This window comes from Schistocerca nitens, chromosome 8 (assembly GCF_023898315.1).
Source record: "Schistocerca nitens isolate TAMUIC-IGC-003100 chromosome 8, iqSchNite1.1, whole genome shotgun sequence".
Classification (NCBI taxonomy): Eukaryota; Metazoa; Arthropoda; class Insecta; order Orthoptera; family Acrididae; genus Schistocerca; species Schistocerca nitens.
The window spans coordinates 570,678,029-570,693,352 of NC_064621.1; the positions used below are offsets into that span (position 1 = coordinate 570,678,029).

The 15,324-nt window shown below is 45.0% G+C and overlaps 1 protein-coding gene and 2 non-coding genes across 3 annotated transcripts in view; 2 read left to right on the forward strand and 1 right to left on the reverse strand.

Annotated features, from left to right (window-relative positions):
* The window catches only part of LOC126199682 (uncharacterized protein C6orf132 homolog), a 610,722-nt gene that overhangs the window by 179,255 nt on the left and 416,143 nt on the right, over window positions 1-15,324 (forward strand). The window lies entirely within an intron of this gene.
* Window positions 12,354-12,428, reverse strand: Trnat-ugu (transfer RNA threonine (anticodon UGU)). The gene has a single exon. It is a non-coding gene; the product is annotated as a tRNA-Thr (tRNA).
* Trnat-ugu (transfer RNA threonine (anticodon UGU)) lies at window positions 12,782-12,856 on the forward strand. Its single transcript has one exon. It is a non-coding gene; the product is annotated as a tRNA-Thr (tRNA).

Genomic DNA, 15,324 nt, shown 5'->3' on the forward strand with positions numbered 1-15,324 from the left:
CTAACCTATCTTCCCGTCTTTATTATCGACCTCTGAGCAAATTGCTCGTCTTGTGGTGCTGTGCCCCGCGGCTGTGGCCGCCAAAGGTCAAGGCATGTAACCGCATTTGTAGTGTTGTCTTTTAGTTCTCTATTGATTCCCAATAATATCGTTACAGATCGTTTACTACGTCTCAAAAATGTACTACACTTGACGAAGGTAACATTAGCCATTAAACGGAATATCATGTCTTCTCGAAAAAAAATACCGGCACGCAGTAGGAAAAATGAGACAAAAGTTGCCAACGCAGCGCAATTTCAGCCATGTCAAGCAATGTTTACGTGGCAATCGAGATGAAACTGTGATGAGTCAGCTGTCTAGGTTTCACTTTTCACACGACATAATGGTGTTTTTGAAATAAACTTTTGGCAGGGAGTAATAACCATTATAATTATCTCGGTACCTTCTCAATCCTTGTTGAATGCTTTTAAGATAGTACATCGTTCCGTAACGTAATAATAGCTGCACCAGTATCTTCGTAGATCAGTTGAGAGCTTCATAGTAATTTTCGCGGAAGTTTCGCCTGTTAGTAGAGACGTGTTTCTCCGGCAGTCTGGACCGTTTGTGACGTATCACAATACCTATGACGACCCGAGTGCTATTACAGTTCCAACTGCAGACAGGGCGAGGGAGGTGGTGGTGGACTGATATATGTTAACTGTGAGCGATACTTTGACTAAGAGATACTTAAAAATGTTTATCCTCTGTCCCCCGTTCATTGAGACACTTCTATTTAGAGAAAAACCTATCTAGTCATAATTCACATAATATGAATCAAGCCAATGGGGAAAACAGTATTTCTTTTGTCTCTGTCAATAAGAATTCCACTCACATCTACGCCGGCCGGAGTGGCTGAGCGGTTCTAGGCGCTTCAGTCTGGAACCGCGCGACCGCTACGGTCGCAGGTTCGAATCCTGCCTCGGGCATGGATGTGTGTGACGTCCTTAGGTTAGTTAGGTTTAAGTAGTTCTAAGTTATAGGGGACTGATGACCTCAGATGTTAAGTCCCATAGTACTCAGAGCCATTTTTGAACTCCCCCCAGTCCCCGCCTCATTTTATACAGGCAGATGCGCCTCTCGTGCCGTCTGGTAGTCGATTCCGCATTACACGGCGGTTTCCGGGTACTTTTCACCTGATAGTGTACTGTCCCTTGTAATTGGTAATAGTAACACGGACTGGAACTGGAAAGATTAGCGCTGGACATATTAATGGCGAATGCGAGACAGCGGTTAGACATCGCGGACGTGTCGTTTGCCGGCGCCGGCTTTACAACAGGAGAAGCTGCGGCGGCGGCAGCACACGCGCGCGACACGCACGGCTACGTCTCCTAACAGCCGCCTCGGAATCACCGCACCGGCGGCGGCAGCAGTCGGCATTCCTACACAGCGGCGGCGGCGAGCGCTACGCCCCACTGTTTACGGGCCGCAGATCGGAGAGCCGGTAATAGTCCGGGCCGTCCCTTTTCGCCGTCGCCTTTGCACTTGACAATCTCCCGGGCGCTCCACCCCCGCGAGTAATGACGGTCGTTACCGGTGGCCGCAATCTGCGGGCCCCGCTTGTCCCACCTGCGCTCCCGCCCCCGCCGCCCCCGCCGCCCCCGCCGCCGACGCTCGCCCGGCTAACTCTCTAATTGGCGCTTCACGGCGCTGCCCGCCGCGGTAATTGCGTGCCGGCCGGTGTGTTCTCGGATGGCCTCGGTGCACGCACACGCTAATCGCCGTGGCGCATTGCTCTTCCTCTTCGCCTTCCTCCCTCTCCTCCTCCTCCTCCTCCTCCCTTTTCTTTCCGCCGTCTTTCCCTTCCGCGCGCTGCTGGGACGGCCGCCCCGCCGGCTCGCGGTAAAAGACTTCAATAACCGAAATTAAAAGCGGGCGAGGCTGGACGCCTCGTGCGCTTCCGTACGGGCGATCGCTTCGGTATTGCTACCTTAGTCCGGGACCGAAATGCGGCACTTTGCGATGACGTAATGTGGGAGGGTCACGTCACCCTTCCTGAAATTGTCTTTTGTAGAGAATGCAATGACCCATTGTGCCACTTTCGCAATGGAATCACGACTGCTGGCCTACAAATAACGTTTGACCGGCGCACTGACTCGGAAATTAGAGATACCTGAAGGAATTCCTGTCATTAATTAGGCTGAAAACGGCGCGAAATTGACGCAATTCCTAGTGCATGTCTATGGGGAATCGCTTGCGCAGCGAATAGTCCATTGTCACTGGAAAAGAGCAGAAATCACCCTTTTTTACGACAAGGGTACAAGTTGGGGTTGCACAGAATTATTATGCAGGTGCCTCTGACGTTCGTCAGTTGCTGCAGCCCCCAGTACAGTCTACGCCCGATCAACCAGTATGGATTCAGCTAAAATCATAGCTTAGTTTATTCACACACGACAACTTGCAAACAACAGAAGCAGTTGCATAGTTAGATTCTGTCTACCTGGACATTCCAAACTGTATCACATCGTCCACTCAAATGGTTCAAATGGCTCTAAGCACTATGGGACTTAACATCTGAGGTCATCAGTCCCCTAGACCTAGAACTACTTAAACCTAACTAACCTAAGGACATCACACACATCCATGCCCGAGGCAGGATTCGAATCTGCGACCGCAGCAGCCGCGTGGTTGTGGAATGAAGCGCCTAGAACCGCTCGGCCACAGCGGCCAGCCCATCGTCCACTACTAACCAATACTCGATCATATGGAGTATCTTCATGTTTACACGGTATCTCTCCTAAGAGATGTCAGGCTCATTTTCTCTGATTTTTTGCAGATATTTGCTAACTTCTTTTTTTTCAACGTGTAGCTGTAGTCAAACCAAACACCTGTTCATCACATCAAATCATGCAGTTCCCAGTTACGATAGAGAGCGTCGGTGCGTTTCCCATTGCAAGCAAAATGATTTTTAAAGTGGAATTTTGGATGCCCATTCAGTAGAGTGGTTCCACATTATTCTAGGGCGATAATAGTTTGATCGATATGTAGTAACATGGACTATCACACCCTTGTAATACTCCCTGACGGGTTATAACGGTTCTGCAGGCTTCCACGACACGTCGATGGAGAGCACCGCCCTGGCCCCCGCTGCCTCCTACCGTTATACAGTAGCGCTGCTCAGCCGCTGCTGGGGTACTGGCTATTCTTCGCGTTCTACTGTTTCTGTTAATAGATACTGATGCAAAGGATATCGCAACAGACTACTCTGAGACCACTCTACTGAATGAGTACGTAACATATCACGTTAAAAATTATTTTGTTTGCAATGGGAAACGAAACAGACCTCCTCCGTCGACGCTGGGCGTCATATGAAAAACGTGATGAGTAGTATTTGTCTGGCCTGACTCCACCTGCACGTTGCAAAAACAAAGCTGCAAATATCTGCCGAAACATCAGAAAAAATGCGCCTGACGACCCATAGGACAGACACACGGTATATGTTACGGGCCCGAGGATAATTCTACTAGGTGTTTCTAAAATACTCGAACAAACTTTGGGGTCAGGTTCGTTACACCAAAATAAGAAAAACGTTCCTATAAACTCATGTCTGAAAATCCTTCGTTTTACGAGTAATTAATGAAAGTTTACAATGTAAGTGATTGGAGCTGATCAACATATAGACTCATAATAAATACTCGATATGTTCTCCACTTTTTACTTTTAAACAAGCATCCACTCAATGAATCATGGTCTGTCACACCCTTTTAAATACTCTCTGACGGTTTCGAGCTGTTTTGCAGGTTTCCATTGAAAAGAGTTACTACGTTGGTGAAAAAAATTAGTTGAGATATCTAGGTTCTGAAGTATTGTCATCGGCAGAATGAACTAAAACGGTTCGACGTTTTTCTGTCGGTTCTACGGAGTGGAAACAACAACATTACGATCACCGAGATAGTGGTAATAACGGTAAGCTGCTGCAGAGGGGGTTAGTGTTGACTTTTGTTTACCCTACCACACGAACTACACAAGCAATTGTGTTCAGATAGTGTAGCGAGCAGGTAGTGCAATGCAACAACAACGTGACTTATCCGAAGCTATTTCGTGGAGAGCCATAGGACGGTTGGATGTGGGACAGACACAGAGGAAGGTGGCCGCAGCTATTGGAGTGCCCCAAAGTGTAATTTCCCGGACCTGGGAGCGATTTCAGACAACAGGAACCGTTAAAATATGGCAAGACCAAGATCTCTCACGGGTAACATCTCTGGTTAGCGACCAGTCGAGACAGGAAGCTGAATGCAACTCAGCTGCAACGCACCCTCCAGGCACCAGCAGGACGCGCAGTATCAACACAAACAGTCCAAAATCGCCTTCGAGAATGTGGCCACGATGCACGAAGGCTTATGGTGTGTGTCAAATTAAAACTACGACACAGTTTAGCCTGCAGGAACTGGGCGGAGGAACATCAGGATTGGAGTCGTAACGAATGGCGTCGGGTGCTGTTCACAGTTGAGTCAAGATTTTGTGTTCAGCCGCATAATCGTCGTTCCCTCATCTGGAGAGAACGAGGAACTCGGAACAATCCTGCTTATATGCAGGAAACATCACCATATCATGGTGGTGGACGAATGGTGTGGGCGGCGGTCAGTATTGGCGGACGTACGTACCTCTATGCCGTCCAGAATGGCGCTTTGACTGCTCAGAGGTATAGAGACGAGAGCCTTCGACCTTTTGTTGTGCCCTACGCTGGTGCCACAGAAGACGGGTTCCTTCTTGTAGGCGATAATGCTCGTCCCCACAGAGCTGCACTGGTGGACAATGTGCTTTGAAGCTAATGGCACTGAACGAATGGAGTGGCCAGCTTGTTCACCGGACTGAAACCCAATTGAGCATGTCAGGGATGTACTTGGCAGACGCATTGCAGCCAGACCAGCTTCTCCCACAACGCTTGCAGAGCTGGATATTGCACTCATAGAAGAATGGCCAAATATCCCTCAAGAGCTGATTGATAACCTCATACTGTCCATGCCACGCAGGTGTGCAACGTACTGGCCGTCCGAGGTGATCACACGCCATGTCAGAGGGCAACGAAAATGACTTTTTTCACTATTATGGTAGCCCATGTAAATCTCAACGTGAAGAGTTGAGGCAGCAAAATATGGTACTGTATCACACACAAATTACAATTTTAACCGATATCTGAATAAAATACATTACCATATTTCCATTGTGTATGATACCTCACCTGATCCCCTTATTGTTTTGAGCAATGTACATCCGGGTGGTCCTTTGCACAGACAAATCATTTAAAGTGCCAGCAGAGATAATAATCGAAAGCACTGAGGTCGCGGGAACGTGCAGGCCATGGTACTGGTCCTGTTCTACCTATCCATCTGTCATGGTCGATACCAGCCAGTGCATATACAACATCGAAAGTGAAATGTGCTACAACTCCATCATGCATAAACAACATGTTTGTTCTTATCTGCAGGGGCACATCTTCTGGTAGATCTTTGAGGATATTCTGAAAAAAGGCCCTGTACAGAGCACCAGTAAGACTTCGCAGAGAACGTATGGCCCTACAGACAGTCGGAGAATGTATGGACCTACAGTTAGTCACCTACAATTGCAGTCCAGGCATTAATCTTAAACTGATGCTGAGGTCTAGCCTGTACTGAAGCATGAGAAGCCGGCTGCTGTGGACGAGCGGTTCTAGGCGCTTCAGTCTGAAACCGATCTGCTTCTACGGTCGCAGGTTCGGATCCTGCCTCGGGCATGGATGTGTGTGATGTCCATAGGTTAGTTAGGCTTACGTCGTTCTAAATCTAGGGGACTGATGACCTCAGATGTTAAGTCCCATAGTGCTTAGAACCATTTGAAGCGTGAGGACTGCAGTCGGCCCATATGTGGTGGTTTTGGAAATTTCTTATTCCATCTCTTCCAAACGTTGCCTCGTCTGTGAACAAAACTGAGACAAACAAGGGACTGGCAATTTATGCAACAACCAATCGGCAAATGTTCTCCCGTGGTGGGTGATTGGCAGGAGTAAGGCCCTGCTCGCGTTGAAGATGATACGGATACACGAGTCGCTCGTGAAATATCCTCCATGGTCAACTTGGTGATGTACCACATGCCAGAATCAACTGTCTTGCGCTGATACCTGGCTCTTCTTCGATAGCGCGTAGATCGTGCTCAGCCTGGTCAGGCGTACAAGCAACATGTGGTCTTCCTCGATCAATACGTCTGTGGTGCTATGGATCCTCTCTCGGCAGTGCAACGATACGCAACATCAAACTGTCGATGACTCTATTGTCTTCGGTCTGGAAGCGCCGTCTGATACAGAAGTGCCTCTTGTCCGCTACAATTCGCGTGTCCGTACATAAAACACGTCTCCTGCTTGCAAACTTTCAGTTAACTCAGAGCCTGTATGGAATGGGTGAGGGCGGGGGGGGGGGGGGGGGGTTGAGGTAAGAAATGGAGTGGAAACTATCAGGAACGAATTTATTTGCCAGTAATACACAGCTACAAAAAAATTTAGTCAAATGGACAAGACGCATTCCTTTTCAAAATTACAAACTCCAAAGTGACAAAGAGAAACGTGGAAGGCGTTATAATACAATTAATTTTACTCAAAAGATCATGAGATAATCTTGTTCAAGTTAGTGAGAGAAATTCCAAAACGGTAACCGGAAACGCAGAAGGCCTTTTAACATTAAAAAAATATAATTTTTTTTATCAAAAGCCCATTAGATAATCTTTTTAAAAGTATTGAAGGAAATTCTAAAACAGGATAACAGAATTCGCAGAAGGCAATCAGAAAGCAGAAGGCAGTGCAATTTACGTACAATCACTATTTGGCTAGACTCCGCAGAAGGCAACTTATTGCATTAAAGAACAATAAACTCATACGATTTTTAGTCAAAGAGCATCCGCAATAAAAAAACAATTTGTCAAAAGCGCAAGCAGATTAAAAGAAAATACAAGGTCTGACAGCTGGAGGCTCTCAATTAAGTGGAAGGCAGTGTTTTTCAATTACAACTGTGCAGAGGATACTGTAATTTTAAAAGAAATATACATGCAAGACAATTTCGCTGAAATGCGAGATTACTCGAACTGAGCAGAAGCCAACTTACAGCGTTAACTAATTATGTTATGAACACAACGAATAAAACAGAAATACCAAAGCTGTCGAAACGCCAAGTTTCAGTGAGCTTACTGTTACACACCTTACAGAATCAAGAGCAAACAGTGAAATTAATTTTATCTGAACTGCAAAGACGTTCAAAATCCAGTCATCATAGAGTGCTTTCGCTTACTGGTGACAATTCAGAAATAACAGTGAACTACTTGACTCCAAGCCAATAGCCTTTCACGAGTTTATCGGCTGTTGTAACATCAGATTAACTGCGATTGAATGGCCAAGCAGCCAACCCCTGAAAATAGCAGTAATTACGGGCGCGCCAACAGTGACCAGTATCACAATAAACAACGCACAGCGCAAGTCTATAGTGCAATCTCTCTTCTTTTTTTATCTCCGTGCGACGAACTAAACTTTTGTTATACACAAGTGAACGTTTCGATAACAATTCTTTTTGACTCTTTCTCGTGAATTTTGTGGACACCGCAAGCGCTTCTCAGAGTGGCGACGACCTTCGGCACGTAGACGTTGGTGGCCAGATACACACGGCTGTGCTCGCTCCGGAGGAACGCCATGCGTTGCCCGCGTGATTCAGCCACATGGAAGTAAAGTACACACGCTCCTGCTGCAACAACAAACACAATATACATACAGCACACTTCTTTGATCATTAAACAGAAAATTGGATCATGCATACAGTCGGCTACAATAAGCTGCTATCTGTAAAATTTTGGGACACAACACGGTTTATGGCTCAAATGGCTCTGAGCACTATGGGACTCAACTGCTGTGGTTATAAGTCCCCTAGAACTTAGAACTACTTAAACCTAACTAACCTAAGGACAGCACACAACACCCAGTCATCACCAGGCAGAGAAAATCCCTGGCCCCGCCGGGAATCGAACCCGGGAACCCGGGCGTGGGAAGCGAGAACGCTACCGCACGACCACGAGATGCGGGCACGGTTTATTAGCTCTAAGTTTTTTATGTGACCATTCTGTTATGAAATGTATAGCTTCCGGAATGGAAAAAGTAGCAAGCCCTGGCAAAAAACAAAGCGCACTTGTTCATGGGAGTTTATGGTACTGGCTACCACGCATTGTGGATGAAGCGGCCTGCAGCGTAGCAGCCATGCATTTTCTAACATACAGAGTTTGGACGAAATATGGGAATACCGCTAGAAATGCATTCTTGAACATCAATACAGATGCCAGTCAGGCCTGCTGGTTCTGCTGCTGTTTTCGACTACGAACGGAATTTGCGCAGTGTCCTCAATATGTTGCAACTGGCAGTGGTGGTTAGAACAGCGTTCCGTGTAGTTCTGAATGCATTATGTCGGAGCTAAGTGAATTTGAACGTGGTCAAATTGACGGTGTTCGTATGGTGGGTGCATCCGTGACCAAAGTAATCGAAGCGTTTGATGTTTCAAGAGGCACCATGTCGAAGATTTATAACGCATACGTGGAAAGCGAGAAATATAATCCGCTAAGCTACAACGCGTGTGTATTGAGTCATCGTGACAGGCGGTCATTGAAGGGGACTGTGACCAAAAATATGAGGACGACAGCCGCATCAGTGACGCAAATGTTCGTAACAGGAAAACATGGTGCCGAAGCCATACAACCTGGACAGTGGAGCAATGGAAGAATGCCCCTCTTCTTGCAGCGGTGTACCGTACGTCTCTAGAAGAGCGTAGCGTTCCAAAGGATTTTAAAAGGGCACAGGTCATCCCCGTTTTCAAGAAGGGACGTCGAACAGATGTGCAGAACTATAGACCTATATCTCTAACGTCGATCAGTTGTAGAATTTTGGAACACGTATTACGTTCGAGTATAATGACTTTTCTGGAGACTAGAAATCTACTCTGTAGGGATCAGCATGGGTTTCGAAAAAGACGATCGTGTGAAACCCAGCTAGCGCTATTTGTCCACGAGACTCAGAGGACTATAGACACGGGTTCACAGGTAGATGCCGTGTTTCTTGACTTCCGCAAAGCGTTCGATACAGTTCCCCACTGTCGTTTGATGAACAAAGTAAGAGCATATGGACTATCAGACCAATTGTGTGATTGGATTGACGAGTTCCTAGACAACAGAACGCAGTATGTCATTCTCAATGGCGAGAAGTCTTCCGAAGTAAGAGTGATTTCAGGTGTGACGCAGGGGAGTGTCGTAGGACCGTTGCTATTCACATTATACATAAATGACCTTGTGGATGACATCGGAAGTTCACTGAGGCTTTTAGCGGATGATGCTGTGGTATACCATGAGGTGGTAACAATGGAAGATTGAACGGAAATGCAGGAGGATCTGCAGCGAATTGACGCATGGTGCAGGGAATGGCAATTGGATCTCAATGTAGACGAGTGTAATGTGCTGCGAATACATAGAAAGAAAGATCCCATATCATTTAGCTACAATATAGTAGGTCAGCAACTGGAAGCAGTTAATTCCATAAATTATCTGGGAGTAGGCATTAGGAGTGATTTAAAATGGAATGACCATATAAAATTAATCGTCGGTAAAGCAGATGCCAGAGTGACATTCATTGGAAGAATCCTAAGGAAATGCAGTCCGAAAACAAAGAAGTAGGTTACACTACACTTGTTCGCCCACTGCCTGAATACTGCTCACCAGTGCGGGATCCGTACCAGATAGGGTTGATAGAAGAGATAGAGAAGATCCACCGGAGAGCAGCGCGCTTCGTTACAGGATCATTTAGTAATCGCGAAAGCGTTACGGAGATGATCGATAAACTCCAGTGGAAGACTCTGCAGGAGAGACGCTCAGTAGCTCGGTACGAGCTTTTGTTGAAGTTTCGAGAACATACCTTCACCGAGAAGTTAAGCAGTATATTGCTCCCTCCTACGCATATCTCGCGAAGAGACCATGAGGATAAAATCAGAGAGATTAGAGCCCACACAGAGGCATACCGACAATCCTTCTTTCCACGAACAATACGAGACTGGAATAGAAGGGAGAACCAATAGAGGTACTCAAGGTACCCTCCGCCACACACCGTCAGGTGGCTTGCGGAGTATAGATGTAGATGTAGATGTAGATGTCATTTTGTCAGATCAATCTTGTTTCACATTGAATCCAACTTCTGGCAGAGTTTACTTCCCAAGAGTAAAACTTGGCGGGGTTAGGTGATGATTTGAGCAGCGATTCTACGGGCTCCATGGTTACTCTAAAAATCGCGTTACTGTCAAGGATTATGTGACCAGTTTCGCTGATCAGGTCTATCACACGGTGCAATGCTTGTTCCCCAATGCTGATGCTATGTTCCAGAACGGCAGGACCTCTATTCACACATCTCGTGTCGTCCAGGACTAGTTTTGTCAGCACCAGGACCAGTTTTGACATCTTCCCTGTTCACCAGTCACCAGATAACAATATTGTTCAGCCTCTGTGATTTGCTTTGGAGAGAAGGGTGCATGATCGCTATTCACCTCCATCACTGCTGCCTGAAGTTGTCCACCTCCGCAGCGTAGCGGTAACCTTACCCACTACCACGCAGCGGGCCCGGGTTCGATTACCGGCAGGGGACTGGGTGTTGTGTGTCCTTCATCATCATTCACTCGCATAGTCGCCGATGTGGCGTCACCTAAGAAGGACTTGCAATACGGCGCCGAACTCCGCCGCATGAGGCCTCGTGGCTAACAATGCCATACGATCATTTCCATTTTTCTTTTACTTTTTGCCACTATTTTGCAAGACGAATGGTATAAGATTCCCTCGAAAACCATACAGGATCTGTATTTAGGCATCCTAAGACGAGTGGAAGCTGGTATGATGGCCAATAGGTTTTCTACGCCGTATTAAGCATTGTTTGTTGTGAGATTTTTTTGTCCACCCTCTTTATGTCTTTGTTTCCTGTTCTCTTTGGTAAGCGTCTGATGTGTTTTGTTCCCATTGTTGAAACTCGACCTGTCAGTTGCCTAGAAACGTTCGCTCGATAGAAGTCATGCTAGAAACTATCTGCTCTAACTGCCTTCAGTTATTTGAGTTAATTCGACAAGTATTCGAGCGTGCGTACTTCCCGAACCGGTCCGGTGGCTAGATAGCGCCGACTCGCGACACGAATGTGGTCCTGACTCTATGGGCGGCACTGCCTTACTCAGTCCTAACTGTTAGTGGTGCTACGTCTCCTCCTGCCACGTCGACAACCGATCTCTGTGGACTGTGGTATTCTAGTCTTCTGCGAAAGTGCTAACAATACAGAAGAAATGGATGGAGCTCACGAGGTTGTGAACCACATGGAGTGCAGCGGAAAAATTACTGTTACACCAGGACATCAAAGATACAGCCATGACTGATCCAAGTGAAGGAAATGACTCCGAAAACGGTAGATCGAAGATGCTGTCGCTTAACGGAGGGAAAAATCAAGGAACTCGTAGGTAAGAAAGAATTCACTAATCGTTTCCAGTTCCTTATCCAACAACCAGGACGTAATGGCGACCATTCACCTAGTCCCTTAGAAAACGCTAGTCGTGCGAAAGAATTATATATGTACATTTACACTGTCAGAGGCAAGGTCCATATGGAAGAAAAATAGAGTTGTTCTACCTTTGACTGTGCAGTCTGATGATATGGCCAATCTCCTTGCATTTATTGTGCATAAATCTGAAAATGGCTTCGTAGCCAAAATTGTTCATCAATGGAAAAAATGAAATTGTATTTTGTCCAATGATAGGTAGAATGGTAAAATGTTATCAATTTTACCATAGTAGTGCATAGAAATTTGTCCAATAAGAGGGCCCGAAAACTAAATTAGAGGGGAATTACACAAAAATTGTGTCTCAAAGCATTTATAGGTATCTAAGCAATATTTTAACGTAGATTGCTTTGATGTAGAAATAGCAAGTATATTTCACTAGCTTATGCTAACTACATGGTTACTGATTTGCTTATTAATGTTACAGTCATCAGTCAACAATTTGAAATTACACTCTTCTTATGACAAAATACAATGTACTCAAGGAGTAATTCACAAGAAAAAATTTTATCATATAGCAACAATGTTGGGTTTCCACTGCAAGTTAAAATTTGAAGCAGAAAAGCGTCAGAACTACTGTACAACAACAAAAACAGTAATTATATATGACGGTAGTATCTGTTCCCGAAAGAACAGTTACCCTTGATGACAATGCAGCTTTGCTAGAAATGAAATGATAACTAAATGGACACCCTAGCTGCAAGCAGGCGTTGATGTACTTCATTGTGGACATGTTGAAAATGTGTGCCCCGACCGGGACTCGAACCCGGGATCTCCTGCTTACATGGCAGACGCTCTATCCATCTGAGCCACCGTGGGCACAGAGGATAGTGCGTCTGCAGGGACTTTATCCCTTGCACGCTCCCAGTGAGATCCACATTCCCAACATGTCCACACCACTACATTCGCAGTGCGCCTAATAGATGTTTGCCCATCATACTCATTACTCATGGCAGATTAATCTACCAAGTCCCGTACGAGTTCTTGTGCGAACGCACACGCTATGCCCAAACTCGTACGGGACTTGGTAGATTAATCTGCCACGAGTAATGAGTATGATGGGCAAACATCTATTAGGCGCACTACGAATGTAGTGGTGTGGACATGTTGGGAATGTGGATCTCACGGGGAGCGTGCAAGGGATAAAGTCCCTGCAGACGCACTATCCTCTGTGCCCACGGTGGCTCAGATGGATAGAGCGTCTGCCATGTAAGCAGGAGATCCCGGGTTCGAGTCCCGGTCGGGGCACACATTTTCAACATGTCCGCAATTAAGTACATCAACGCCTGCTTGCAGCTAGGGTGTCCATTTAATTATCATTTCAAAAACAGTAATACTCCTCAAGTGGAGAAAAGAAACAAACTTCATGAAACCCCGGCATATAGGATCACGTCTATGATTTAATAATACAGGAGATCAGTGCTAGGTGTGGCCGAGTATTTTGCAGCAGATACAAAGTGGGCACCGCCACATTTCATGAGAGGGCAAGTCCCCATTCTTCCCTCCACCCCTCGTTCCTTGCAGATCTATGAATCAGACAGTTTAAATGTCCATGAAGCAGGTCGAAACCAATATGTCATGGATAACAATCTTTGGACCTAGGTCCACTAGTTGATTAGCATTTTTAAATGATTCTGCTCCACCAGCAAGTCAGTTTTTGGTTTATTTTATCTACTATCGTTTAGTTTAATGGGCCAATTTGGAATTTCTGAGTGCAGAAAGCATCAAAATCTGCCATGGCACGTGTTGCCATGTTGATCTCTCGCAGTACCTCTAACAAAAAGCAATATATGAATGCGACCAGTGTACGTATAGCATCGAAACTGCATGGTAGGATGTAATTACAGAGGGCTCCAAATATGGCGCTTTCTGAAGTTTTGCATACACCAAGTAAGGCCACGGAAATGACGCAAAGATTGCTATTCGCACTGCGGTCGGGGGTCTAGAACAGTACTTTCCGACCTTTCTGAGACCATTATCCCTGAGTACAATGACATATTGCTAAGAAATCCTCCACCCCCCCCCCCCCCTCTCCATCCACCATTATCAACAATAGCGCCTAACTGAAGTGAAAAATGACAAATAATTTTTGAACACATTTATTTTTAAAATGACGAAAGGTACATGATATTTAGTATTTGTAAGTGATCCGTTAAACCATGAATTAATCGGTCAGTGAGACAATTGGTACAGCTTCTTTCTAATTACTTTTCTTAATTATGAGGCAGTTCTGACTGAATGCTACCTACAAATCCTCCGAAAAGAAAACTAACTACCCACATTGACGGTAGTCAGGTAGTACAACAAATGCTTTCTCAACACAACTCCTCTCCCTAGCGACAACTGCTTCATTCACATCCTTCATTCTCATTAAAAAAATTAAAATCTGTGCGCTGTATTTACTGCTTATTAATCACTTGACTGCTGGACTCTTCACTTCTGAACCGGCAGAAACTGGAAAACTTAAGACTATCAATGTTTTGTGTGTGAGCACTGCCACTAATTATAATAATGATAAAACAATAATGATAATGTGTAGGCCCTACACCAGTACAGTAGCCATTATGTAGGTACTGTTGTGTTGTGCTGTCAGCTAGTTCGTTTATTGTTGTGACGTTAGTAATGAAGCACTTTCTGGTCTGTTGGGAAAACTATTGCAATTTGCAGAATGCATTTTCATGAGATACTTAAATATATGTGACGCACATGTCCAACTTTACTATCTTAGGCCCAGGTTGCAGAGTATAAAGTAAGTGCAGAGTACAAGTGTGGGTGTGTAGTGGATGGACTGTGCGACAAAGATGTTGATACATTGCTTTCAGAAGATGTAACCACCACCACATTGTGTCACACATTATTGCTAGTATTTGAAAAAAAGTAATTATTGGTGACTTATGTAATCGGTATCAATTTTTTTACAAAATAATCGTATTAGTAGTGATCTTTAAAAAGTAATTTAGTTTAGTGCCTGCAACACTATTAAACTCTTATGCTTATACTTTTTCTTTTTTTCCTTTAGTACGTACTGTTTATCGCGGTATCCGTTACAGGTATAGCGCCTTCCTACGACACCAGTACCAAATTTATATTCTTTCCGATAACTGTTTCTGTTTATAATCTGCGACTGAACATCAGAGCTGTAACGCAATATTTCTTTTGCCGCTGCAAGAAAGTTTCGTAAAAAACCTATTTTATTTTTGTTTCAAAAGGTGGCCAAGATTATGACGCCATACTGTTTATCTCGGGTGACGCGTATTGTGCTGATGCAGTCTCCTGGATCCGGTGAATAAAGCTTGCGTATTCACTTCATCTCAGTTGATATGTCGGACCTTGTTTGGATTTCCTGTAACAAGGGCATAACACGCAGCTACAATTTTAATTATGTTCAGCTAAATCTACTTTAAATAATTTTCAGTAATAAAATTGGTAGATACTGGCGACAAACCAAAGATTATGTTTATCTCGGTGGCTTTTTGTTGCAGGTCATAAATTCTGTCAAGTCTAACGATTACGCTTCCGTAAAATTCAGACTTACAGTCTTACTTTAATCCGATAAATTCAGTTAAACATCCAGTAAAATTGACTCTCCGGCTTCGTCCATCAGTTTATAAATTCATTAATACTGCGCGACTGTGTAGCCAGAGAAAAAATTACTGCACTTCTTCATGTTTTATTGCAGTCGTAACATGTACAGTTGCATTCGCAGACGTTAGCAG